Source organism: Zalophus californianus, chromosome 4 (genome assembly GCF_009762305.2).
Source record: "Zalophus californianus isolate mZalCal1 chromosome 4, mZalCal1.pri.v2, whole genome shotgun sequence".
Classification (NCBI taxonomy): Eukaryota; Metazoa; Chordata; class Mammalia; order Carnivora; family Otariidae; genus Zalophus; species Zalophus californianus.
The window spans coordinates 44,335,144-44,362,343 of record NC_045598.1 but is presented as its reverse complement, the minus strand read 5'-3'; the positions used below and the strand labels follow the sequence as shown (position 1 = coordinate 44,362,343).

At 44.7% G+C, this 27,200-nt stretch overlaps 1 long non-coding RNA gene across 1 annotated transcript in view; it reads right to left on the bottom strand.

Moving 5' to 3' along the window:
• Positions 1 to 1,805: 1,805 nt before the first annotated feature.
• The window catches only part of LOC113915614, a 61,592-nt gene continuing 36,197 nt past the window's right edge, over positions 1,806 to 27,200 (bottom strand). Inside the window, exons 2-3 of the long non-coding RNA XR_003517790.2 lie at positions 14,988 to 15,172; positions 1,806 to 2,406 (exon numbers count right to left, since the gene is read on the bottom strand). This is a non-coding gene — a long non-coding RNA (uncharacterized LOC113915614). The remainder of the gene's footprint in view (positions 2,407 to 14,987; positions 15,173 to 27,200) is intronic.

Genomic DNA, 27,200 nt, shown 5'->3' with positions numbered 1-27,200 from the left:
GATTGTGAGTGGAGGAAGCTGTATTTTCTGGACTTTCAAACCATAGGGAAATGAAATACTAACTCATTATTATTAATCATTATTATTTCAGGTCTACAAAAAGTATCAAAAACAGTGTAATAAACATGTGCATGCCCCTCACTTGTATTAAAAATGAGAGCATTGCAGGTGCAGTTGTCACCCTCCCTAATCTCTTTCCCTTCCCTGCATCCCAGAGGAAACCATTATCCTGAAGCTTGTGTGTATCACTCCCTTCCGTATTTCTACACTTCCATCACACACGTACTTGCAAAACAGGAATATTGGCTTTCTTACACCGGTTACACCGGTTCTTCTACAACCTGCTTCTTGCACTCAACATCATTTCCGAGATTTATCCTTATGGATGCCCGTAATTCAACTTCATTCATTTTAATGCTGTGTAGTATTCTGTTGTATGAATACAGAAACACACCACAATTTATTTTATCCATTCTCCTGAGGATGGACACTTAGGTTATTTCCAATGACTTGCTATTACAGATAAGGCTGCCGTGACCATTCTTGCATGCATCTGTCTATGCACGAGTCTGTCTATGCATGCACGCAGGAGTTTGCAAGAGTTTCTCTGGGAAATGTACTACGAGTACATTCTCTTCTCATAGGGCAGCCACATCTTCAGCTTTACTAGCTATTTTGCCAAATTTTTTTCCAAGGTGATTTTACCAAGGGAAACCCCTACCACCAGTGTGTGAGAATTACTGGGACTCTGACTTTTAAATTTTTACCAATTATTATCTGGGTGAGTGTGAAATGGTATCTCATTGTCATTTTAATTTGCGTTTCTTTGATTACAAATGAGGTTGGGCATGTTTTCATTTTTATTGGCTATTTTGCGAATTGCCTGTTTTTCTTTGGGGTCAACTGTCTTTTAGTAATTTATAGGAGTTCTATATATCTCGTGGATAAAAAAACCCTTTTGCATTACACACATTAAAAAGAGCATCAGAAAATTTTGTCAAAGACTGGAAATTGGCAGAAGGGTGTTCTTTCAGTTGAATTTGAGCATTATCTAGCGGTCCAAGAATTACCAGATTCTATACACCTTTGATAGTTTTGATTGACTTAGCTACTTAACAACTTTTATCTGAGGGATAAAACTTGACTTCTAGAAAACTAATAATAATGCTAATGTTCTCTGTCCCTGGCAATGCAAATAATCCCTAGTCCTAGTGATCAAAATGGATTTTGTCTGAAAAGGAATATAAATTTCTGGAAGCCAAATTCTCATTTAATCTCTCATTAACTTCATCATTAATCAGTAAGTTAAAATAACATCTTTCATATATATTCCTGTTATATTTGTATGAAAGTGGTGATTCCACCATGTTGAAAATTATATTTTAGCAAGAGATATTTTCAAAGAATTAAAAAATAATCAAGGAAAGCTGACATGTCCAGGCAGAGCCTGTGGTTGGCCAGACAGTACAACCATGTCAGAAAATGGAAGGCCTGGGGCCATCCTGGAGAGAGTAGCTGATTCTGAGGCCAAGAAAGCTGAGTCTGAATGGAAGTAGCTGGAGAGGAGCTGAGGTGGCAACAGGAGGCCGCATGGCTGGTTTGTGGGCCAGCGCCGCCATTTTCCTATTTGTGTGATTTGGGCAAATCACCTCCTCATTGGCAAAATAGGAATATTAATGTTTACCTGAAGGCTTACCACGAGAATTAAATTAAATAGTACATGTGAACCACTTAATGTGTGACATCAGAATAGGATAACAATAACCATGACAGTCACAGCCGACATTTAGTGAGTGCTTATTTACTAGACTAGGCGAAAAACCACAAGCAAGGAAACCGAGGTGGGGAGACTCCAAAGCCCAGGCTCACAACCAGGGAGCTCACTCGTACCTGTCATTACTGTCCCAGTGGAGCAAGCAGTGGACTGGGCATCCAGACCCAAGGTCAAGGGAAGACTGTTTCCAGCAGCTGCGGGGCCCTGCTCCCAGCCACAGCCATCCATCCTCGCACTCCTGTGATAGACTTGCTGCATCAGCCACGTCCTATACTAAATTGTTGGTGCCAGAGAAATGAGGAAGTTGATGGGTTCAATTTCTGAACTTTGAAGATACAGATTAAATATCTACTTGTTTCATACCTTATTAGTTTCCCATGGGCCACCATGACAAAGCACCACAAACTGGGTGGCTGGAAACAACAGTAACGTATTGCCTCACAGTTCTGCAGGTTAGAAGTCCACCCTCAGATGCCTACAACCCCACTCTCCCTCCAAAACCTGTAGAATCCTTCCATGCCTCTTCCCAGCTTCTGGTGGTGGTTAGCACTCCACGGCCTTCCTAGACTTGCAGTCATGGCACTCCAATCTCTGCCTCTCCTCTCCTCTGGTGTTCTCTTCACATGGTCTTCCTATAAAGACATTAGTCACATTATATGAAGGGCCCACCCTACTCCAGTAGGGCCTCATCCTAACTAATTACATCTGCAATGACCCTATTTCTAAATAAGATCCCATTCTGAGGTACTCAGGGTTAGGACTTCAAGCCATCCTCCTGAAGGGCACACTTCAACCCACAGCGATACCCCTAGATGGGAACTCTAAGGAAGGCAGGCCTGTGGGGCCCAAGACCAATCTGGCATGATCTTCCATGACGTTGGAGCTCCAGAGAAAACAGAAGTCCAGAGCCCAAGAGTGGGCAGCCACACTTCCCAGTGAAGACTGTTCTTTAATGCAGCCTTGTGAATTAAGTCCATTTACGGTGGGATGTCTTTGATAAAATGGGAGGGAAAGAGGCCATCCCATCCCGAAAGATTAGGTAAACAAAGCATCAAGAGTGTTATGCTAGATTAATGCTCACTTTTCAGAGAATACAGCCTAATTCTAGAAGGCATGATAGGCAATCATTCATCTCTAAAAAAAAGTTCTCTAAGATACAGGAAGGGAAGAGAGCCAGCATTTTTATTTAGCACCTCGTCTGTGCCAGGCCATATGCGGAATAATTTACAAACATCATTTCTTTCAATCCTCAGGATGATTCTTTGATTATTAACCCCATTTGACAGATAAGGAAGCACACTAAGAACAGGTAACTGATTTTTTTCTCAAGTGCCACAGCTAAAAATGTGGTGGTACCAGGATTTCAACCCAGATGTGTCTGACAATCCAGTTTATAATCTTTCTACTAGGTTGTGTCTTTATTATTTTATATCAGATAATGTATGTGAACACTTGAAGCAGTATGTCTAGCAGAGAGTAACCAATATGGATTTATATCCTTTCTTCCTCCAGAGAAGTTTTCTGGAATGAGTGAGTGAGTGAAAGCACGAATGAGTGAATGACGATGGGTGAACATACAGCACCCTCAGATTCTCCTGTCCTCATGTGAACTCTCCCCACTGTGAGCTCCAGGCCTTTGTTCTTCTCTATCAAGTGGAACTTATCCCCCTCTCCCCCTCTAGCCTTCACCCCCTGGCTTGTCCCTCAGAGAAGGGATGAGGTCTAACCATCTTCCTATCCCTACCCCTGGCCTCCTGCACTGGCCTGATACACAGCAATGCTCAGGATCTGCCTGCAGGGTCTGTGCTGTCCAGGGATGGACAATCCTTTCCCAGGGCCTAGTTTTCCTGAACCAGGAAGATCAGCATTTGGGTGCCTTGCCAACTTCCTTATGTTCGTGTCCAAGAGAGGATTTCCCAAAGACAGCTGGAATGAAGGCCCGCATGCTCTTGGTGGGAGGTTCCTTCAACCTCACTGAAAGCCCTCCTAAGGCCAAAGAGAATACCAAACCTTGATTGAGGGTCCTTGAGACAAACAGAACCTCTACTCCCTGTCCTTCCAAGAAGGAACTATAATGATGATAGGGCACACTTACCATGCACAAATGATTTGTCTTGCTTTGTGTGGGTGCTTCATGGCCATTAGCACCTTTGATTCTGGTGTGAGGCCGATCTGCATTGTGATTTTTATTCCCCATGTCACCAATCAGGAAACGGGAGCTCCAAGAGGTTGAGGGACGTCCCCAGGGTCATCTAGCTATCTCCGTATCCCAAGGTCTGGTTTTCATTTTTATTTTTACTTTGATAAAAAAGAGGAAATATAGAGGGCGGAGCAAGAGGGCGGAAGAGTATGAGACCTGGATTTCGTCTGGTCTCAGGAATTCAGCTGAATAGGGATCAAACCATTCTGAACACCTACGAACTCAACAGGAGATCGAAGAAAAGAATAGCAACAGCTCTCTGAACAGAAAAGCGACCATTTACTGGAAAGTAGGCCGAGCGGAGAAGTGAATCCGAGGCGATATTCGGGAGGATAGACGGCGGGGGAGGAGGCCTCCGTCGGCCGCTTCTGGCAAGTGGTAGAGCCGCAGAGCACAAAATCAGAACTTTTAGAAGTCGGCTCCGCGGAGGGACGTCGCTCCAGTGGCTAAGCGGGGGGGTGGAACCCTCGCGGGACAGTGTGGTCTCAGGACCCTCGGGGTCACAGAAAGACCGGGGGTGCCTGAGTGCGGCAGAGCTCCCAGGTATCGGAGCGGGGAAGCCGGCTGCAGAGACGGAGCCGAGGCGCGGGCTCTCAGCTCGGGGTTGCCATAAACTGTGATCCGCGGCCCAGTTGGGCCACTGCTCCTCCAGCAGGGACCCAACAAGCTGCAGGGCTGGGAAGACTCCCCTTCCTCCCCAGGGATCTGCTGGGTTTGGAGACTCCACAGGGGGTCGGGTGCCAGAGATAGAAACACTCGGTCACAGGCCGGGTGAGCACGGAGAGACCAGGGAGACGGGAGTGACTGACTGCTTTTCTCTGGGGGTGCACTGAGGAGCGGGGCCCCAAGTTCTCAGCTCCTCCGGGCAAAGATTGGGAGGCCACCATTTTCACCCTGGTCCTACAAAGCTGTACGGAGAGCTTGCAGGGAACAAAAGCTCCTGAGAGCAAACCCGAGCAGATTGCTCAGCCCGGACCAACAAGGGCGGGGCAATTCCTCCTCCAGGAAAGACATTTGGGAACCACGGCAACAGGCCCCTCCTCCAGAAGATCAGCATGAACAGCCAGCAAGCCAAGACCAAGTTTACCGATCAAGGAGAACAGGAGAACTCCAGCGCTAGGGGAATACTGCACATAGAATTCATGGCTTTTTTACAATGATTCATTAGTTTTTCAAAGTTAATTTTTTTAACTGGTTTTTTTTTTTAATTTTTCTTTTTCCCTTTTTCAACCAACATCTTATCAATCCCTTTTTTAAAAAAACATTTTTTATTTTTTATTTTTAGAGTCATATTTTAACCCTTCATAGTAGTTACCCTTATTTTTGGCATATATATATATAAGTTGTTCTCTCTTTAAAATTTTGAGATACAGTTTCTTCTAACAGATCAAAATATACCCTAAATCACTAGTGGATGGCTTTGTTCTAGTCTCCTGCCTGATCACATTCTCTCCCTTTTTTTTTCTTTTTTTTAAATCTTCTTCTTTCTTTTTTCAAATAACTTATCAATTCCTTTTATAAAATCTTTTATAATTTTCATCTTTACAGTCATCTTCCATCCGTTCATTGTATCAACCCTTATTTTGTACATATGTAAGTCTTTCTTCCTTTAAAATTTTAGGAGGCACTTTCTTCTAACAGACCAAAATATGCCCAAAATCTAGTGTGTGGCACTGATCTATGTACTAGCCTGATCATATTTGATCATATTCTGTTTTTTTGTATTGTTCTGTTTTTGTTTGTTTTTATCTTTTTCTTTTTCTTTTTTTTTTCTCTTTCTTTTTTCTTTCTTTCACTTTCTTTTCCCCTGGTTTCAGGTCTTTTCTGATTTGTATACAGTATATTTGCTGGGGACGTTGTTAACCTGTTACCATTTTGTTCTCTCACTCATCTACTCTCCTCTGGACAAAATGACAAGACGAAAAAAATCACCTCAGCAAAAAGAACAAGAGGTAGTACCATCTGCCAGGGACCTACTCAATACGGACATCAGTACGATGTCAGACCTAGAGTTCAGAATCATGACTTTAAAGATACTAGCTGGGCTTGGAAAAAGCGTGGAAGTTATTAGAGAAACCCTTTCTGGAGAAATAAAAGAACTAAAATCTAACCAAGTTGAAATCAAAAAGGCTATTAATGAGGTGCAATCAAAAATGGGGGCACTAACTGCGAGGATAAATGAGGCAGAAGAGAGAATCAGCGATATAGAAGACCAAATGATGGAAAATAAAGAGGCTGAGAAAAAGAGAGACAAACAACTACAGGATCACGAGGGCAGAATTCGAGAGATAAGCGATACAATAAGACGAAACAACATTAGAATAATTGGGATCCCAGAAGAAGAAGAAAGAGAGAGAGGGGCAGAAGGTATATTGGAGCAAATTATAGCAGAGAACTTCCCTACTGTGGGGAAGGAAACAGCCATCAAAATCCAGGAGGCACAGAGAACCCCTCTCAAAATCAATAAAAATAAGTCAACACCCCAACATCTAATACTAAAACTTATGAGTCTCAGAGACAAAGAGAAAATCCTGAAAGCAGCTCGGGAGAAGAGATATGTAACCTATACAGGTAGAAACATTGCAGGTCAGAAAGGACTGGCATGATATCTTCAGAGCACTAAATGAGAAAAATATGCAGCAAGAATACTATATCCAGCTAGGCTCTCATTGAAAACTGAAGGAGAGATAAAAATCTTCCAGAACAAACAAAAACTAAAGGAATTTGCAAACACGAAACCAGCCGTACAAGAAATATTGAAAGGGGTCCTCTAAGCAAAGAGAGAGCCTAAAAGCAGCATAGATCAGAAAGGAACACAGACAATATACAGTAACAGTCACCTTACAGGCAATACAATGGCACTAAATTCATATCTTTCAATAGTTACTCTGAATGTAAATGGGCTAAATGCCCCAATCAAAAGACACAGGCTATCAGATTGGATTAAAAAACAAGACCCATCTATATGCTGTCTGCAAGAGACTCATTTTAGACCCAAAGACACCCCCACATTGAAAATGAGGGGGTGGAAAACCATTTACCATGCTAATGGACACCAAAAGAAAGCTGAGGTGGCAATCCTTATATCAGACAAATTAGATTTTAAAACAAAGACCGTAATAAGAGATGAAGAAGGACACTATATCCTACTTGAAGGGTCTATCCAACAAGAAGATCTAACAATTGTAAATATCTATGCCCCGAACATGGGAGCAGCCAATTATATAAGCCAATTAATAACAAAATCAAAGAAACACATTGACAACAATACAATAATAGTGGGGGACTTTAACACCCCCCTTACTGAAATGGACAGGTCATCTAAGCAAAAGATCAACAAGGAAATAAAGACTTTAAATGAAACACTGGACCAAATGGACTTCACAGACATATTCAGAACATTCCATCCCAAGGCAACGGAATACACATTCTTCTCTAGTGCCCATGGAACATTCTCCAGAACTGATCACATCCTAGCTCACAAATCAGGTCTCAACCAGTACCAAAAGATTGGGATTATTCCCTGCATATTTTCAGACCACAATGCTTTGAAACTAGAACTCAATCACAAGAGGAAAGTCGGAAAGAACTCAAATACATGGAGGCTAAAGAGCATCCTACTAAAGAATGAATGGGCCAACCAGGAAATTAAAGAAGATTTAAAAAAATTCATGGACACCTATGAAAATGAAAACATAACTGCTCAAAATCTTTGGGATACAGCAAAGGCAGTCCTGAGAGGAAAGTATATAGCAATACAAGCCTTTCTCAAGAAACAAGAAAGGTCTCAAATACACAACCTAACCCTACACCTAAAGGAGCTAGAGAAAAAAACAGCAAATAAAGCCTAAACCCAGCAGGAGAAGAGAAATAATAAAGATCAGAGCAGAAATCAATGAAATAGAAACCAAAAGAACAGTAGAACAGATCAATGAAACTAGGAGCTGGTTCTTTGAAAGAATTAACAAGATTGATAAACCCCTGGCCAGACTTATCAAAAAGAAAAGAGAAATGACCCAAATCAACAAAATCATGAATGAAAGAGGAGAGATCACAACCAACACCAAAGACATACAAACAATTATAAGAACATATTAGGAGCAACTCTATGCCAGCAAATTAGATAACCTGAAAGAAATGGGTGCATTCCTAAACATGTATCAACTAAACAAATTGAACCAGGAAGAAATAGAAAACCTGAACAGACCTATACCCACTAAGGAAATTGAAGCAGTCCTCAAAAATCTCCCAACAAACAAAAGCCCAGGGCCAGATGGCTTCTCAGGGGAATTCTATCAGACATTTCAAGAAGAATTAATACCTATTCTCCTGAAACTGTTCCAAAAAATAGAAATGGAAGGAAAACTTCCAAACTCATTTTATGAGGCCACCATTACCTTGATCCCAAAACCAGACAAAAAGACCCCATCAAAAAGGAGAATTACAGACCAATATCCCTGATGAGCATGGATGCAAAAATTCTCACCAAAATACTAGCCAATAGGATCCAACAGTACATTAAAAGGATTATTCACCATGACCAAGTGGGATTTATCCCTGGGCTGCAAGGTTGGTTCAACATCCGCAAATCAATCAACGTGATACAATACATTAACAAAAGAAAGAACAAGAATCATATGATCCTCTCAATAGATGCAGAAAAAGCATTTGACAAAGTAGAGCATCCTTTCTTGATCAAAACTCTTCAGAGTATAGGGATAGAGGGTACATACCTCAATATCATAAAAGCCATCTATGAAAAACCTATAGCGAATATCATTCTCAATGGGGAAAAGCTGAGAGCTTTTCCCCTAAGGTCAGGAACGCGGCAGGGATGTCCACTATCACCACTGCTATTCAACATAGTATTAGAAGTCCTAGTCACAACAATCAGACAACAAAAAGAAATCAAAGGCATCCAAATCAGCAAAGAGGAAGTCAAACTCTCACTCTTTGCAGATGATATGATACTGTATGTGGAAAACCCAAAAGACTCCACCCCAAAACTGCTAGAACTCATACAGGAATTCAGTAAAGTAGCAGGATATAAAATCAACGCACAGAAATCAGTGGCATTCCTATACACCAACAACAAGACAGAAGAGATACAAATCAAGGAGTCGATCCCATTTACAATTGCACCTAAAACCATAAGATACCTAGGAATAAATTTAACCAAAGAGGCAAAGGATCTGTACTCAGAAAACTATAAAATGCTCATGAAAGAAACTGAAGAAGACACAATGAAATGGAAAAACGTCCCATGCTCATGGATTGGAAGAACAAACATTGTGAAGATGTCAATGCTACCTAGAGCAATCTACACATTCAATGCAATCCCCATCAAAATACCAACGACTTTTTTCAAAGAAATGGAACAAATAATCCTAAAATTTGTATGGAACCAGAAGAGACCCCGAATAGCCAGAGGAATATTGAAAAAGAAAAGCAAAGCTGGCAGCATCACAATTCCGGACTTGCAGCTCTATTACAAAGCTGTCATCATCAAGACAGTATGGTACTGGCACAAAAACAGACACATAGATCAATGGAACAGAACCGAGAGCCCAGAAATGGACCCTCAACTCTATGGTCAACTCATCTTTGACAAAGCAGGAAAGAATGGCCAATGGAAAAAAGACAGTCTCTTCAACAAATGGTGTTGGGAAAATTGGACAGCCACATGCAGAAGAATGAAACTGGACCGTTTCCTTACACCACACACAAAAATAGACTCCAAATAGTTGAAAGACCTAAACGTGAGACAGGAGTCCATCAAAATCCTAAAGGAGAACACAGGCAGCAACCTCTTCGACCTCAGCCGCAGCAACTTCTTCCTAGAAACATCGCCAAAGGCAAGGGAAGCAAGGGCAAAAATGAACTCTTGGGATTTCATCAAGATAAAAAGCTTTTGCACAGCAAAAGAAACAGTCCACAAAACCAAGAGACAACCGACAGAATGGGAGAAAATATTTGCCAATGACATATCAGATAATGGGCTAGTATCCAAAATCTATAAAGAACTTATCAAACTCAACACCCAAAGAACAAATAATCCAATCAAGAAATGGGCAGAAGACATGAACAGACATTTTTCCAAAGAAGACATCCAAATGGCCAACAGACCCATGAAAAAGTGTTCAACATCGCTCGGCATCAGGGAAATCCAAATCAAAACCTCCATGAGATACCACCTCACACCAGTCAGAATGGCTAAAATTAACAAGTCAGGAAATGACAGATGTTGGCCGGGATGCGGAGAAAGGGGAACCCTCCTACAGTGTTGGTGGGAATGCAAGCTGGTGCAACCACTCTGGAAAACAGTATGGAGGTTCCTCAAACAGAGCTACCATACGATCCAGCAATTGCACTACTGGATGTTTACCACAAAGATACAAATGTAGGGATCCGAAGGGGTATGTGCACCCCAATGTTTATAGCAGCAATGTCCACAATAGCCAAACTGTGCAAAGAGCCAAGATGTCCATCGACAGATGAATGGATAAAGAAGATGTGGTATATATACACAATGGAATATTATGCAGCCATCAAACGGAATGAGATCTTGCCATTTGCAACGACGTGGATAGAACTGGAGGCTGTTATGCTGAGTGAAATAAGTCAATCAGAGAAAGACAGGTATCATATGACCTCACTGATGTGAGGAATTCTTAATCTCAGGAAACAAACTGAGGGTTGCTGGAGTGGTGGGGGCTGGGAGGGATGGGGTGGCTGGGTGATAGACATTGGGGAGGGTATGTGCTATGGTGAGCGCTGTGAATTGTGCAAGACTGTTGAATCACAGATCTGTACTTCTGAAACAAATAATGCAATATATGTTAAGAAAAAAAGAAGAAAATAGCAGGAGGGGAAGAATGAAGGGGAGTAAGTCGGAGGGGGAGACGAACCATGAGAGACGAGGGACTCTGAAAAACAAACTGAGGATTCTAGAGGGGAGGGGTTGGGGGGATGGGTTAGCCTGGTGATGGGATTTAAAGAGGGCACGTTCTGCGTGGAGCACTGGGTGTTATGCACAAACAATGAATCATGGAACACTACATCAAGAACTAATGATGTAATGTATGGTGATTAACATAACCATAAAAAATTTTTTAAAAAGAGGAAATATATTCACATGGTACCAAATTCAACAGGTACGAAGATATGTACAGAATAGGTATGTTTCTCTTGCTCTTGTCTTTCTGCATCTTGTTCTGTTATCATTTGTTTCAAGCTTTCAAAAGTTCTTTTCCCCTAACAGAGGCAAATGGGTTATGCTTCCCCATCTGTAGCACACTGTGGACAGTGTTCTGTCCCTTTTGATTTCCACTTACCAATAGCACTAAGCAGTCCTTCCAGGTCAGTATATAAATATCTGCCTTGTTCTTTGTAATGGCTGGACAATTGTTCATCATTTGAAAATACCAATATTTATCTCAAAGGACATATATGGACCCCAACCTCTTAAGCACTGAACTGTACAGGAAAGAAGTAGGAAGCTGAAATGCCACATCCTCACACTCAGGGCCACTGAGCATTTCAGATCAACTGACCCCTTATCATATCTGTACACACAGGCTTTCAGTCTGAACACTAACCGAAAATGTGTGAAAGCACCATGTATTTGCACACAGTAAGTGGCCGGTCACTATACTAATGTCGGCACATGTCCGACTCAATGGTCCAAGGTGGTTAGAATACTAGAGAGTAGCAGAAGTCAGGGAAGGAATCTGCCCTAGCCCCCAAGAGCCATGGAGTGATGGAAAGAGCAGACAGATCTGTGTGCCAAACGCAGCTCTGCAACTCACTGTTTGTAGTGGGGATGGGACACTCCACTCTCTGAGTTTGGGATGGACAAACGGTCACCTGGCTAGTGCCTACATTTCCCACGCTCTCTTGCAGCCAGGGGTGGCTATGTTCTCACCAATAAGGTGCTACTGGAAATTGCTTACCTTCCACTGCCTCTCTTTCCCCCTTCCTGTGGACCGGAGCACATGTGCGGAGGTGAAAGAGCTTCAACCGAGGGAACAAGGCGACACTCCATCAGCAAAATTAGAAGGCCCTCTGGTGCCTGGGTACCTCCTGAGCAGAGCTGCTTGCCGCCCTGCTCCACCTGCGCACCTCTAGAGCACACTGCTGTGTGAGAAGGCAGTCCACTTCCATCTGGTTTGAGCGACGGCATTTAACTCTTAGTGACTAGTACACGGTGTGACCTTGACCAAATCACCAGACATCCTTGAGCCTCAGTTTCTATATTCCCAAATCCCTCATAAAAATTCAAGAGAAGGCAAACAGAACACCTAGCATGGTATTTGGCACATGACATGAGCTTGAAAAATGGCTCTCTGGGCCTGTTTCCCCATCTGTAAAATGTATGTGTTCACCATTCCTTTGTGAAACCAGATGACATGGAAGACCATGTCATTTGTACAACCAGTAGCTGCCAGGGGCTGAAGTATAGTGTGCTTTGCTCTGACAATGAGAAGAGGTTTAACCTTCCTGTGTCCAGGTGAGTTTGGGCAAGTCTCCTGTTTTGGACTCAGTGTGGGAGCTCATCTGGATTAGAAGCAAAGGAGACCTCTGTCTCTGAGGCCACAGGGGAGGAAGCCAGGTGAAGGCCTCCGACCACATAGCACCTGCTGACTGGGGCATGAAGGAATCAGAGGCACGTGGGTCCCATCACCTTTTCTGCATGCATGGATTTTAAAAATAAATGTGTGCCAGAGAGGGGAGAGCAATTAAAGAGAAGTGAGTTCCCAAGATCACCTTCCATGTGTTCCACTCAAACGAAAGAGTCTGAAGGCCACTTCGTTAAGCTTTTGTTAATTAGAGAGCCCTGCATTAATCAGATACCTAATAGGTGTCAGGTCCGCTACTCAGTGCCTTGCGTATGCTCCTTCTACTGACTCAGCAGCCCCAGCCAGGACGGGGCTTGCAAATGTGAAGACCAGAGAATTGAAGTACCTTGTCCAAGGTCATATAGCCAATCAGTGGCTGAGCAGGACTTGAATACAGATCTGCCTGATTTGAAAAGGCATGTTCTTTGATGCCACAATTCTAATACTGAATACCTATTATGCTCCCAGCTAAGGCTAAGTTCCATGGAATAGCAAGATAAATCAGGGACAGACTTCCTGTTTGCTGGGTAATTTCAAGATCTTTTTTCTCATGGAAAGTTAAAGGACGGGAACGGTGTCAGGCCTCGAGTCAGAAAGCCTGGGCTGTTCTGCCCCTAACTACCCCATGTTTTCTTGCACTTTTTTACACCTCTCTGGGCTTCAGTTTCCTTACCTATAAAATAGGAACAGTACCAATTTCCCACAGTCACTAAGAAGATTAAAAGAAGGAGGTAACAGGTGAAAAGACGCTATGCAAATCTCTAGCATGGGACAAAAGTCAACATGGCTTTAGGATGCTCTGGAAGCCTTGCCTGTGTTGTATAAATATTCCATTAATATCCATGGGGACAGTGAGCCAAGCACATTTGCTTCCCTGGCACAAGGGGTGCTCAGCTGGCGTCTCCTGATGATGTTCCCTGCATGTGAAATCCCAGAAGTTCACATGCCTGAGTGCTAGACCATCTGACCTTCCAAGGCCAGATGGCAGATGTCAACAGCTTCGAGGCCCTCTGTAGGCACGCAGCTGGCTACAACAATTTACATGTGGATGGCAATTCAGAGTTTATAGAATATTTTCACAGCTGCAAATTCTTTGGAGCACCTTGGCACCCAGCAAGGTAGGCAAGATAAATATGAAGTAACTCAGGTGCCGAGGAACCAGGAGATACCACAACTTGCCCAGGGACTTCCAGGTATTAATGCGGAGAGTCCGTGCTAGATAAGTTATATCTCAGGCCCGTAGCTGGATCTAAAGTTCTTCCCGCTTCCCAGTTATTCACCACCTGCTACAGAGGAAACTATGCTTCTTTGAGGCCCAGGTTACAAAAGCATAACACAGGGTGCCTGGGTGGTTCAGTCGGTTAAGCATCCAACTCTTGGTTTCTGCTCAGGTCATGATCTCAGGGCCTTGAGGTAGCCCCAAGTCAGACTCCACACTTAGCAGGAAGTCTGCTTCTCTCCCTCTCCCTCTGCCCCTCCCCCTGCTCACACGCACAGGTGGGTGCATGCTCTCTCCCTCTCTCAATAAATCAATCAATCACTCAATCAGTCTTAAAAAAAAAAAAAAAGCACAGTGCATAAAACCTACTCCTTCATTCAATAAGCATTCACTGAGAATCTACTGCCACCCAGTCCTGTGCTGGGCCCTGTGGAGACCAGTGGGCCAAATGCAAAGCCTGCTCTTCAGGGACTCAATGTGCTGAATCACAGAACCATGGAGCAAGGCTCTACTGTGCCGGGCACTTCACCTAAGCAATCTCTCATTCTTACAATAGCAACACTGCAAAGTGTATGTTTGCCCCAAATTTTATGATGGGCAATGGAGGCTCAGAGACACTGACGAATTCATTCAAAGTCACTCAGCCAGGGGCACCTGGGTGGCTCTATCAGTTGAGCATCCAACTCTTGGTTTCAGCTCAGGTCATGATCTCGGGGTCGTGGGATTAACCCCCCTCCCCCAGCTCAGTGCAGAGTCTGCTTGAAATTCTCTCCCTCTCCTTCTGCCCCTCCCCCGGTTTGCTCACTCTAAATAAATAAATAAATAAATAAATAAATAAATAAATAAATAAAATCTTAAAAAAACAAGTCACTTAGCCAATAAGTGGCAGGAGTAGGATTAGATTCTAAGTTTGTTGGCTGCCAAAGCTCAGGTCTTCCCCAAGAACACACAGGACTCCTTGAAAGGTCTTCAATATAGAATGTCCAGGGTAGAATGGTAAGTGCCACACACCCACTAGGCTTAGTTACATGGCATCAACTCAGCTAATTTATTTCTCCTTTTGACTTCTAGGTTGGATACTTTATGCAGCCCTAAAGCATCAGGGAAAAACAATCATCTAGTTAAACCTCCTCATGGTACAGATGAGGAAGCTGAGGATCAGAAAGCACATCTTACCCAAGGTCACAGAGCTGGGATTTGAGCATATGGATGTCCACATTAAAGCCCCAGTTCCTTCCACTTCACCGTGTTGTGGCTGCCCAGCCAAAGACTTGGCATTTACTTTCACATCCTTTTTTATCTGGAGAACACCCCTGCTTGAGGCAGAGACTAACCGTAGTTCATCTTTGCACATCCTGTGCCTGGAATGCAGAGAGACGGTCTTCAGTGAGTATGTGATCCTTGAATAACAAATGCAACAACTGTAATTATCCACGTTATACAGATCAAGAAACTGAGATGCAAAGAGATTAGAGTACCTGTCCAAGGTTACATGGCTCACACGTGGCCAAGCCAAGATTCACACCTGGTCTTTCTGGCTCTGGGGGCCACACATGACTGCTGGCAGGAGGACGTCTGTAAGGCACCAGCCCCACAGCAACTTGAAAAGCAGGCACAGCATAAGGACCCTTAGCTGCATCCTATTCATGTTGGAAAGAGCTTTGGGGGTGGGGATCCTGCAAGAGGACCAGGCATGTGGACCCCACTGGAAGCCATGATAAGTGTGCAGGGGGGAGAGAGACCCATCCTGGGAGGCCCCGTTGCAGAGGGGCCTCAGACTCCGATGGCCAAACCAGCCACACATGTTTGGAAATCAGTGAAGAGCCTTGCTGGGGGCCAGGAGAAAGATCCATTCTGGGGGTTCTGCCAGGCCTGGAGATGAGGTCAGGACAGGGGAAGGACAGATGTGTCCAAGGACCTGCCAGAGGCCACGCTGGCCCCAGTGAACCAATTCTCTAACCAGAGCCATCTCTATTCCAAGCTCAGAGCGTTCCGGTTCCCAGATTAGACCATGGAAAAGTGGTTCCATGTGGACTCTTCGGCGTGGTCGCTTCCTCAGCACCCCCTCCCAGCCCCCACCTCCAGCCCCGAATCACAGGGAGGCCATTTCGTGTCAACACGAGGATGTTGCTCTTTATTTTCTTCTCTCTTGAACACATAAAAATAACTCTGCCAGACCCAGATATCCACGTGAGCTCTCAAGAAACTGGGCTTAAACATGTTTGCACGTCGGGACCAAAGCAATCCCACATGTGGCTGCTGAAATGGGGTGTCCTCTACGTGGCAAGCGGCTGCCTTCTTCAATCTCAGGGACGGTAATGGAAGGAAGAAGTGAGCACATCTGCACTCCTTCCTATGCTCTTCAAGAGGCTCTTCGCGTTTAATTTTTCATCTTCATTTCGCAGATGAAAAACCTAAGGCTCAGAGAGATGGGAAGAGTTCAAAGGCATTCATTCACTCTGCAAATGCATATCATGTCCACCAACGTGCTCAGTGTGGGTTTTTGTAGGGAAAACCTTTCTTTTCTGCTTTATAAAAGGATTCATTAATGGATTCTCTGGTGTGTTCCATGCAGAGTTTCCCAAAGCGCACGAGGTAAGAGACTAATTCTATGAGGGCTTAGTAGGCATTTGGGAAATTCAACGCACAAATTAGCCTGGAAATCACTGATTAGACAACACTTACTTAGGAAATCACTGATTAAAGAAATGGAACAATGCAGGATTTTCTTAAGTACAGGGGTTTTCAAAGTGTTTAATTGGTTAAAGTGTATTGGAGTCTCCCAGCAGAGTATAAAGTATGCAGTGTTTTCCCAAAATTATGAGCTAGAGTTCTAAGAAAAACTGTTTTAGAAACACTTCCCCCATATGTTTGGTTGAATCATATGGAATTGCCAACATACGGCTGTTTTTTATCTACAAGACAGCATTTCCATATGGTTCAATCTAACATATACAATAGGGCTTTTTTTTTTTTCAAGTGTTTTGTGACTCCTTTATCCGATTTCATAATGTGATATGGCTAATAGACCCTGAACTCCTTGAAGGGTACTTGATGGGTAGCCTTTTATGTGCTTACTGTTAGGGCTGGAAACAGTCCTGGGGTAGGATAGCAACAGACGGCTACTCTCTACCAAAATATGTGCCTGTCCTTCCATACTATGGAGTTGTCATGTGAAGCAGCTGCCTAACTGGAGACTGACTATGTTGTCAGTGCCTGGACATCCGGGGGGTGGGGGGGCAGTGTCTGCTATGGAGCATGAGCACAAGCGATTCATGTCACTGCCAACCAAAGGCAGGTAAGAGTCAGGTGGTCAGGTGTGTCTTCTCCATCCTCTCCTTGCCTATTCTTCTGGCTGAATACACTCCATGTGTATTCAGGACTCCGTGGTCCCAGAGGTTGGAAGGTGAACAAGATGGAAGGGAACTCAGCCGTGATTCACCACCTGGTGGAAAGCCACCCACCAATGAAGCACACCTACATTAAACTCTTAGGTGAGGGAGAAAGAAACTAGTTACCTTAAGCCACTGAAGTTTGGGAGGTTCTATTGTTGCCATCACAGAAGAATATATCATCCTAACCCATACAGTGAAGTTGGGAGCAGGTGGTGAGAGTGGCCGTCCAGGGCCCTGAAGGTGGTGATAGTGTAGAGCCAATGAGGACCAACCTCAACAAGGCCCACACAACACAAGAGTCCGCAGTCAGGATGGCCAGACCGGGCTCATGTGTGCAGAAGTACTCTTGGTCAATGTGGGCTGCTATAACAAGATGCCATAAATGGAGTCACTTATAAACAACAGAAATGTATCTCTCACAGTTCCAGAGGCTGGAAGTCCAAGATCAAGGCATTGACAGATTTGGTGTCTGGTGAGAGCCCATTCCTTGGTTCATAGGTGGCTCTTCACTGAGTTCTCACATGGTAGATGGGAGAAGATATCTCTCTGGGGTCTCTTTTATAAGGGCACAAATCCCATTTATGAAGACCCTGCCTTCATGACCTAATCCCCTCCCAAAGGCCCCACCTCCACATACCATCACACTGGGGATTAGGTTTCAGCATCTGAATGGGGTGGCAGGGGGACATAAACATTCAGTGCCTAGCAAAAGCCAATGCAATCTGTAGGAAGTATAATCTGAATGAAGAGCTGGGCTGATTATAGGGCTATTATTCAAAACACGAATCATTGGTTGAGACCTGGGCACCTTCCTCCCACGCATACCCCCATGTCCAGTCAGTCCCCAGAGTCCTGTGAAGTCCATGTTTTCTGTCTTATGAACCTATTGCCCCCTTTCCACTTTGCCCTAAATCCACGGCCTCCTTCGGATTTGTCTAATGCCACCTGCATGGCCATGCACATGGACCTTATACTTTTGATCTTCCTTTTCTTCACCAATAAAATAGATCAGTACCACAATGCCTTGTATGTAGGATGCGCTCCTTCTTAATCAGCTTTCTTGCTTCCCCATGAATGGAGCAAAGGGCACTAAACGTGGAGGTGGGAAGCCTGACTTCTAGGCCGACCACTAGCACAGCACTTGGCATTGAGTAGGCACTCAAGACATGCATGCCTGTCAGATGGGCCAGTGCTAGAGCCCTGACTCCCTGTCACACATGATTCGGCTCCAATTGCTACATCTGGCTTCCTTCCCAGGCATGAGAAGGTGGTTGTTACTGGAGAGTGTTCTACATTTTGCTATCTCTGCCATGTAGAGTGAGAGGCAAGCTCTAGAAAGGCAGAAGAGACTCTCCCCCACCCCCACAAGATCTCCCCAAAAGAAACATCTTTGCCCATCAGAGAAGCAGATGGGGTAGTCATGGGCCTGCAGCCGTGGGGCCTACCAGCTAATGGGCCTCTAGGAATCAGGCAGGCAAGATCTTACAGTCCCTTCTACTAATCTTTGAAAATAAGACAAAAGGGAAAACATCTACCTCCCCAAAGCACACATCTGCTTTGCAGTTTCTGAGGATGAGCCCACAGAGAAAGAGGAAAGAGATCTCCCTCTACAAGGGTTCCCAGGAGAAGCCAACAATGTGTGATGCATTTTCCCATGAAGGAAGGGCCAAGTTCCCAGAGATGTCTCCCGATCACCCCTCCCTCAAAGATAATATTAAGATCCTCTTAACACACCTGCTTTTCCTTCTTTGGGCCTGGGACAAGTCCTGTCTCGGAGGTGGTTCTTCTCATCGCTGATCTAATGTTATAAAATAACATTGTATCCATTTCAGCCTCAGGGCTCTTGGGGTGCATCACAGTGGCCCCTTTATTCTACCTACACTCTTATGCGAAAATAAACTATAGGACAAGGACAGGGCAAGAAGTGGTGCTCCTACTCATACGAAACCTCGCAGGGCAGGTGGTTGTTGCATATAGCAGGAAGCACCCTAATTTACCATGCATTTTCAGGCCTTAGAATTATGACATCTCGAAGTTCAAAGTAACCATATTTAGATCTTGAACTCCTACCATGTAACTCAACAACTTCCTAAGTTTGTTACAATAATTAAAAAACTAAAATGTCTCATATTACCAACTGGAGACCACCCTAAAAGATAGTTATCTACTAACAATTTATCATGTATGATAAAAACCATCATTTGACTACCCAAAAGACATTTCCCTCCCACTTTTTAAAAAAGATTTTATTTATTTATTTTGGGGGGAGGGTGGGGCAGAGGAAGAGGGAGAATCCCAAGCAGACGCCATGCTGAGCCCAGCACAGGGCTCGATCCCATGACCCCAAGACCATGACCTGAGCTGAAACCAAGAGCTGGATGCTCAACTGATGGAGCCACCCAGGCGCCCCCCCTTCCCATCTTTCTCATGGTGACATCTATACACACACACACACACACACACACATACACACACAGAGGTTCCTGTTTTCTCAGCCTTCCTTGCAACTAGGAGGGGCCATGTGACTTAGTACAACAAAATGAAATATATGGAGAAATTTGCTGGAGGGCTTCTGGGGGAAGATGTTCTCTCCTCATAGAGCAATGCTATTCCGGCCTCTCTGGGTACCCTTGGCACCCTGTCTTTGAAAATAGCCATTTGAGGACTAACAGTGAGGTGGCCCTATTTAAATCATGAGGCAACAAGCCTCAAGACAAAAGCCAGTGTTCTAAGAAAGATAAACAGAAGGGTACAAAGAGGCTAGTTTTGGTTTTTGGGTTTTTGGGTGGGTGTTTTGTCTTGTTTTGTTTTGTTTGTTTGTTTTGTGGTTTTGTTTGTTTGTTTGCCACTGAACCACCCCAGAACCACCTACTTCTCAAGCCACTGTTAGTCAGGTGTTCTATTACTTGCACTCAAAGTATCTTAACTAATGCCTCGTGCATTATCAACCCACAATATAATAATGTCTTGGGACACTGAGAGGACCACAAGGGGAGTAGATGATTCAGGCCTTAAAAGTAGAAAATAAACCTTTACAAAAACTGGACAATAGATAAGTGAATGTTTAATATTATCAATACAGCCCCTTGTGAATGCCTGTTATAAAACAGGAATAATAATATCTGATGTGGGATTGTTCTAAGGATTAAACAAGTTAACAGAGATAGAGTGAAGTGAAAATTACCAGGCACACAGCAAGCACTATCTAAGAATAGCTATCATGGTAATCAGTAAAAAATGTAACTTTCTTTAATAAAGAGTTTGAGTCTAGGTACTGGACTTGGAATCAGAAAACCTGGCTTCCGGAGGGACATTCTCCTCTCTGATCACATATCGATGTTTGTGGCTATTTTAGGACATGAACTCTCAGTACAATAGAGTCCCCATGTCAAAGGGTGTTGAAAGCTGATAAATCATATGAATTTTGAGTTATCACATGTTGCCAATTCAGTAATGAAATAAATGTATCACTGGGAGTCTAAAAAGGCTGTAAAAATACGCTTGTAAATAAAATAGAACATTTGGTTGTGCAACGAAGGAAGAGCCTGGAAGTTTTTAAGTAATTTCATATGAAATTGATTTTCCTTTCTGAAAACAATAGCTGGACAATAACAGCATGAGTAGAACCATAAAGTAGAAGATGGATGGGGAACCGGAGTGCCTGAGTGGGTCCCACCATTGCCTGCTCACATGCCTCTAGCAAAGTCCTTTCCCATCCCTGAGCCTCAGTTTCCTCACTTGTAAAATGGGAGAAAGAACCTGGAGCTAGTGTAAGACACAACAGCCCCTATCCTGGCTCCACTCCTCAGCCATGACACCGGAAACAAGCGACTTACTTTCTCTGAGACCCATCTCTAAAATGGGAATGAAAAGCAGAGCAACTTCACAGGAAAGCTGTGAGGGTCAAATGTCAGAACATGTGAAAATATTCCTGGCACAGGGTAAACACTTAATAAATGTTGGTCAGAGCATGATACATTGTCGATCTCAGTCCCAACATTCTAGAGTTCTGTATAAAGTATAGCCCGAAGATGCAAAAGAACAAAAAAGAGGATGTATTCTTTGTCCCACAAAACTATGCCCCAGATGGGATGGCGTAGGCCCTCCCAGGAGGCCAGAGTCCCCTTGTGAAACATCAAAAGGCCCTTGGCCAACCTTCGGCACAAAGGACATTCATTAGATCCAGGAGACAAAGAGGGTCCAGAAGGGTCCCTGGGTTCTGGTATCAGGAATGTTGGGCAGTAAACATGGGAAGGTCAGAGCTCTGAGAAACACCTTCTACATGACATCTTCAGTGCCTGAGTATCCATTACCAGAATTCCCACTGTTATGAGGTCAGGTAGGGAAGCAAAGATTGGACATGAACACATTCACTTGGGGTGCCTGGGTGGCTCAGTTGATTAAGCGTCTGACTCTTGGCTTTAGCTCAGGTCATGATCTCAGGATCGTGGGATCAAGCCTTGCATCAAGCTCCATGCTCAGTGCAAAGTCTGCTTAAGATTCTCTCTCTCCACCACCCTATGACCCAGCAATTGCACTACTGGGTATTTAACCCAAAGACACAGATGTAGTGAAAAGAAGGGCCATATGCACCCCAATGTTCATAGCAGCAATGTCCACAACAGCCAAACTGTGGAAAGAGCCGAGATGCCCTTCAATAGATGAATGGATAGAGAAGATGTGGTCCATATGTACAATGGAATATTACTCAGCCATCAGAAAGGATGAATACCCAACTTCTGCATCAACATGGATGGGACTGGAGGAGATTATGCTAAGTGAAATAAGTCAAACAGAGAAAGTCAATTATCATATGGTTTCACTTATTTGTGGAACATAAGGAATAACAAGGAGGACATTAAGAGAAGGAAGGGAAAAATGAAGGGGGGGGAATCAGAGGGGGAGACGAACCATGAGTGACTATGGACTCTGAGAAACAAACTGAGGGGAAGGGGGATGGGTTAGGCCAGTGGTGGGTATTAAGGAGGGCATGTATTCCCTGGAGCACTGGGTGTTATACACAAACAATGAATCATGAAACACTACATCAAAAACTAATGATGTACTGTATGACTAACATAACATAATAAAATTAAATTAAATTAAAAATTAAAAAAAATAAATGTGACTTTATATATTTTTAATTTCAAAAAAAAAGATTCTCTCTCTCCCTCTCTCTCCCTAAAAAAGAAAAAAGAAGAAGAAATCTTTAAAAAAGAAAAGAAAGAAAAACATTCACTAAGGTACTCACCACCTATAAAAATACTCTCATTCATAGAGCACCACACACACTCACACAGTTTGACGCTAACGATTATGACCCACAATGAAATGGCTGGGATGGGCAGAATGATTCTCCTTTATGGTCAAATGGGCCACATCTAATAAGCAAGGAATATGCGATGCAAATGGCCTTCAAACTAATACTGAAATTTACAAAAGATGTCAGACAGCATGACGTCAGTGAAAGTAATGTGAAGGAGCTCTGTGAATCTCAAGCAGAGTCAATGATAAAAAATAATCTGTCCATTAGACCAGTCAGCCATCAAAGACAAGAAAAGAATGATGATACGACAGTGTCTTGAAGGACAGTGTTTCCAACATAAGTGAAGCTCAAGGAAAAAAAATTATAAGCCTTTTATTATATTTACACAAATTACCCTTTTGATCATGTTGCAGAGGTCAAAAGTAAACAGCATATTTTGTGCTAGCATACAATGTATCAGGAAAGCTGTACCAAAAAAACCAACATTTGATTCATTCTTGATTCACTGTAAGCCACTCCCATGTAAACCACAATGCAATCTAAATTTTGTTAAATGTAAAACAAAATAGACATAATTTTTGTTCACTTTTCAAAATAACATCCAACCAAATTTTTGCCCTTTTTTACTATTCACTATGAAACCACAATCCTTATTTTTTAAGTTTACTCACTTTAAGTGATTAATTTCAAAATGGTCAGATAAACAATAACCAGCTCTACACTGAACCCAGCCCTTGCTGGGCTCCAGGCTCTAAGGATCTGGGGATGAGTACATCAGACAAAGGAAACAGCTTGTACCAAGACCTGGAGGCAGGAAAGGCTTCGATGCACTGGAAGAGGGGAGGAAATGAGTAAAAGGAAGAGTGGGACAATACGAGTGACAGGGGTCACCAGGGGCCAGCTCAGGCAGGGCCTGTCACCCATATTAGGGAGCTAGAATAAAAACTTGAAGAGTACTGGGAAATGACAAAAAGAGTATCAGGAACATGCTCTGCCTGGAGGGGTTGGTGGATCACAGTGCCCCTCCGGGAGACCGGGCAGCAGGAGCAGCAGGTCTGGAAGGAGATGGCTCATTGTGGGAGGGACAGTTTAGCTGCCTGGAACCTGGCACGTGGACATGCCCAGAAGGCATTAGAGAGAGCGGTCCAAAAGTGGTCAGAGAGGTATGACCTTCAAGTATGACCTGAAGGAAAGGACTTGGGAATTATTAGTTTGGAGGATACAGCTGAAACCATGCTTACCAGACGATCACAACCCCACAAAGAGAACCTGTAAATGAGAAGAGAAACCCACAGGTGGAAAGTCCTAGAGGAGCTGAGAAAGGCTGCAGCCTACCCAGATGACTCAGCCCGCAGATTGTTACCAGATCTCCAAGCAAAGAAGGGAGGAGACGGTCAATGGAAATGAGAAGTCCAAGGGGACACTGTTATGGCAATGGAATATCATGTCTGTGCCCTCTCCGTGTCGGAAGGTTAATATTATTCATCAGCTTGGCTTGTTACCCGTTGCCAATTCGGTTAGACTTGATCTTTAAGGAAAAACCTGAATTGGTCAAAATAGCCTTTTCTCCTTGTAAACAAAGGAAAGTTCTCTGATTGTGCAACTGGGTACAGGGCCAGCCAATGATAAATAATCTCACGTGGAACCACACACCCCCCCCCCAATTCAGCACTAAAAATGTGAGTTGGCAGAGTTGAGTAAGAAGAAAAATAAAATAGGCATCAGGAGGCCCAGGACCTAATTAATGCTCAGCCATTGACAGGTGCTGAGACCGAAGAACAATCATTTCTCTCAAAACCTCAGGTTTGTCATCTGTAAAATTAGAAAAAAATGGGTTCGATTATGTCTTAAGTCTCTGAACCGTGTTAAGATCGTGCAATTCTGTAAGTAGGCAGGCTGGTAGGCAACTAAGTCTCAATGAACTTCTATAATGTTCCAGACCCATCTGTCCCTTGTCTCATATTAAATGAGACACAGAACATCCCTAGGAAACAAGCATTCTTTGTGTCGGTTTACAGATGGGAAGGCTTGAGGCCGAAAAGGGCTAGTGTTATAGCGGAAAGAATTCGGGCTTTGGTGTCAGATAAACCTGGGTTTTAACAGATTTTCATACTTGCCATGCCAGTAATCAACATACTGCCTCTCAGCCCCGGACTCCCCCTTCACTGCCTGGCTTCCCGATGGTGGCGCTGGGCCCTGTGAACATTTCTCCTCGGCCCGCTGGCCGAATGTTAGGCTTCGTCAGTAGAAGGCGCTAGAGGGACACCCAGGAAGAAGAAGGGTGTTGTCTTCCAGGTTCCGTCTGCTTGTTGTCTTCTTGCTCCTGTGGTGAAGGAGCAAGGAGCTCCTTGCTCCTCCAAAGTGAAGGAGCGTGGAAGGAACACCCAGTCCCAATAGTGCTCACACCTCAGCGAGTTTCCCTGGCACCCCAAAAGGCAGCTCCTCAGCAAAAAGCAGCTCCCAGGGGTTGTAGGCACCCCCCAGAAGATAGATCCCAGGACAGTGTTGTCCGCACCCCAGGCTCTGGTTTCATTTGAGGTGCCGCAGCAAACCGCTCCACCGTCCAGCGGACTGCAGCCACGCCCTCTCCAGAGACGTCTGAATCCCAGCCCTGGGGGCCGGGGTCCTGTCCCAAATCTGTTCCTTCCTTGCATACTGAAACATAACCTCCTTTTTTCACCTACTCACAACACTTCTGACACCAAGCGTGTGGGGCTTTTCCCACACCAACCAATTCTCCAACCAGACTGCCTGTGACTTCAGATGCCAGTCATAAGTCCCAAGTTGTCACCCATACTTCGGACTAACTGGCTATAAATTGGGGACTCCCACAATCCCTTCTGCAGATTTGATCATGTGCTATTAGGGCCCACAGAGCTCAGGGAACCCTTACTTATCTTTTCCGATTTATTATAAAAGATATCATGAAGGATACAGATGAACAGCCAGATGAACAGGTATAGGGTGAGATCCGGAAGGGTCCCGAGCACAAGAGCCCGCCCGCCCCAACGAGATGCAGCCAATAAGTGGACCTTGCAGTGTTGCTAGTGCCCGCCCACCCCTACCAGACGCAGCCAATGAGTGGGCGTCACAGCTGCTAAAGCCTGCCCACCCCAACCAGATGCAGCCAATAAGTGGACCTTACAGGGTTGCTAGTGCCCGCCCACCCCTACCAGATGCAGCCAATGAGTGGGTGTCACAGCGTGCTAGTGCCCGCCCACCCTTGCCATATGCGGCCAATGAGTGGGCGTCACAGCTGCTAGAGCCTGCCCACCCCTACCAGAGACAGCCAATGAGTGGACGTTACAGGGTGCTGGTGTCTGCCCACCGCAGATGCAAGACGCCTCCAGTGGGTGACTTGGCTCAGGAACCACAACATCAGCCTGGCCAAAACTTTCTTAGAAGTGAGGTACAGTCTGAAACCTTGTCCACCCTTCCTTCATCCTCTTGTTTTCCCAGGTGACAGCCTGAGTCCGGTCTGCAGGCTCATGGTGCCGACTCTACTGCTGCTCTCTCCCCTGTAGCCTTCACAAGTCTTTCCCCAATAAATCTCTTGAACTTGGCATCTGCTTTTCAAAAGTTCTGAACTAACATTTCCTCCTAGCTGGAGATGTGTTCACAGATGATGAGCAAGTAAAGACTCCTGTTCTTCGCTTCCTGCTGCAAAGGAGCAACCTGGGAGGACCAGCATTTGTATACTGGAGTCTCAGTTACCCCGTTCTATTCTCTCAGACCGCACCTCGATCTCTCTGCTTCTGTCATGCTAACCACACCCCATGCCTAATCTGACACACACACGCACACACATGCCACCATCTCCCGCCCAGCCTCCAGCCCAACTCCACTTCCTGCCACTGAAATCCTCCTCCCTTAACTCCTGCAACAGGCTGGGCATGGCCCCTGAGACTTAACCCTGGAATCTCTCCCACAAGTGAGCTGCTCGAGGACAGCTCCCCCAAGCCTGTATCCCCCATTTGGGGCAGGACCAGACATCCATAACACAGGATCCACTGAGCTTCCTTCTCTGGCAGTGCCAGAATGGGCCCAACAAGGCACCACCTGAGGGACCTTCATAGAAATCCCTACCCTAAACAATGACAGAGACCAGGGTGGGAGAAATCCACAGATCTGAACAAACACCAAATCCGGGAGTGGCAGAGGTATGTCCCAACTGAGGCAGGGAATGGGGAGCTCAAGATCTGGAATGAGCAGGCTGGGCTCAAATGCAAGAGTATAGGTTTCTGAAAGATTGTTCCAGGCAAACACAGGACCACTGTACAGTCTGGTGAGTATCACAGAGATGAGGCCAGCCTGACATAGAGGGCAGCTGGATTGGTAATCAGTCACTGCACCCCACGGTTCAAGCCTCCGCCCTCAGGTTGCTCTGGAGGGCATTTTACTGCCCAGTGCCCCTCAGGTGAAGCCCTAGATGGACCTTCCTCTGCCATATTGGACTAATTTGCTCCCCTGGGCTGCCACATCAATTTCCTGTCTGCCTCTGTTCCTTGCTACAAGCATCTCCCTGACTCCTCCCAGACGCTGCAGAAGGCTGGACACTGACGCACAACTCCAGCCACTAGTGGGTAGGGACTGCGCTGCTCCTCCCAGACCATTTAACACCCCCACCCCCAACACAGCAGATGGGGAACTGGGACCACATCTATGCACTGAACCATTGCCTCACTGGTCACCTCAATCCTTTCCACTCACATAGCCACTCAATCCTCA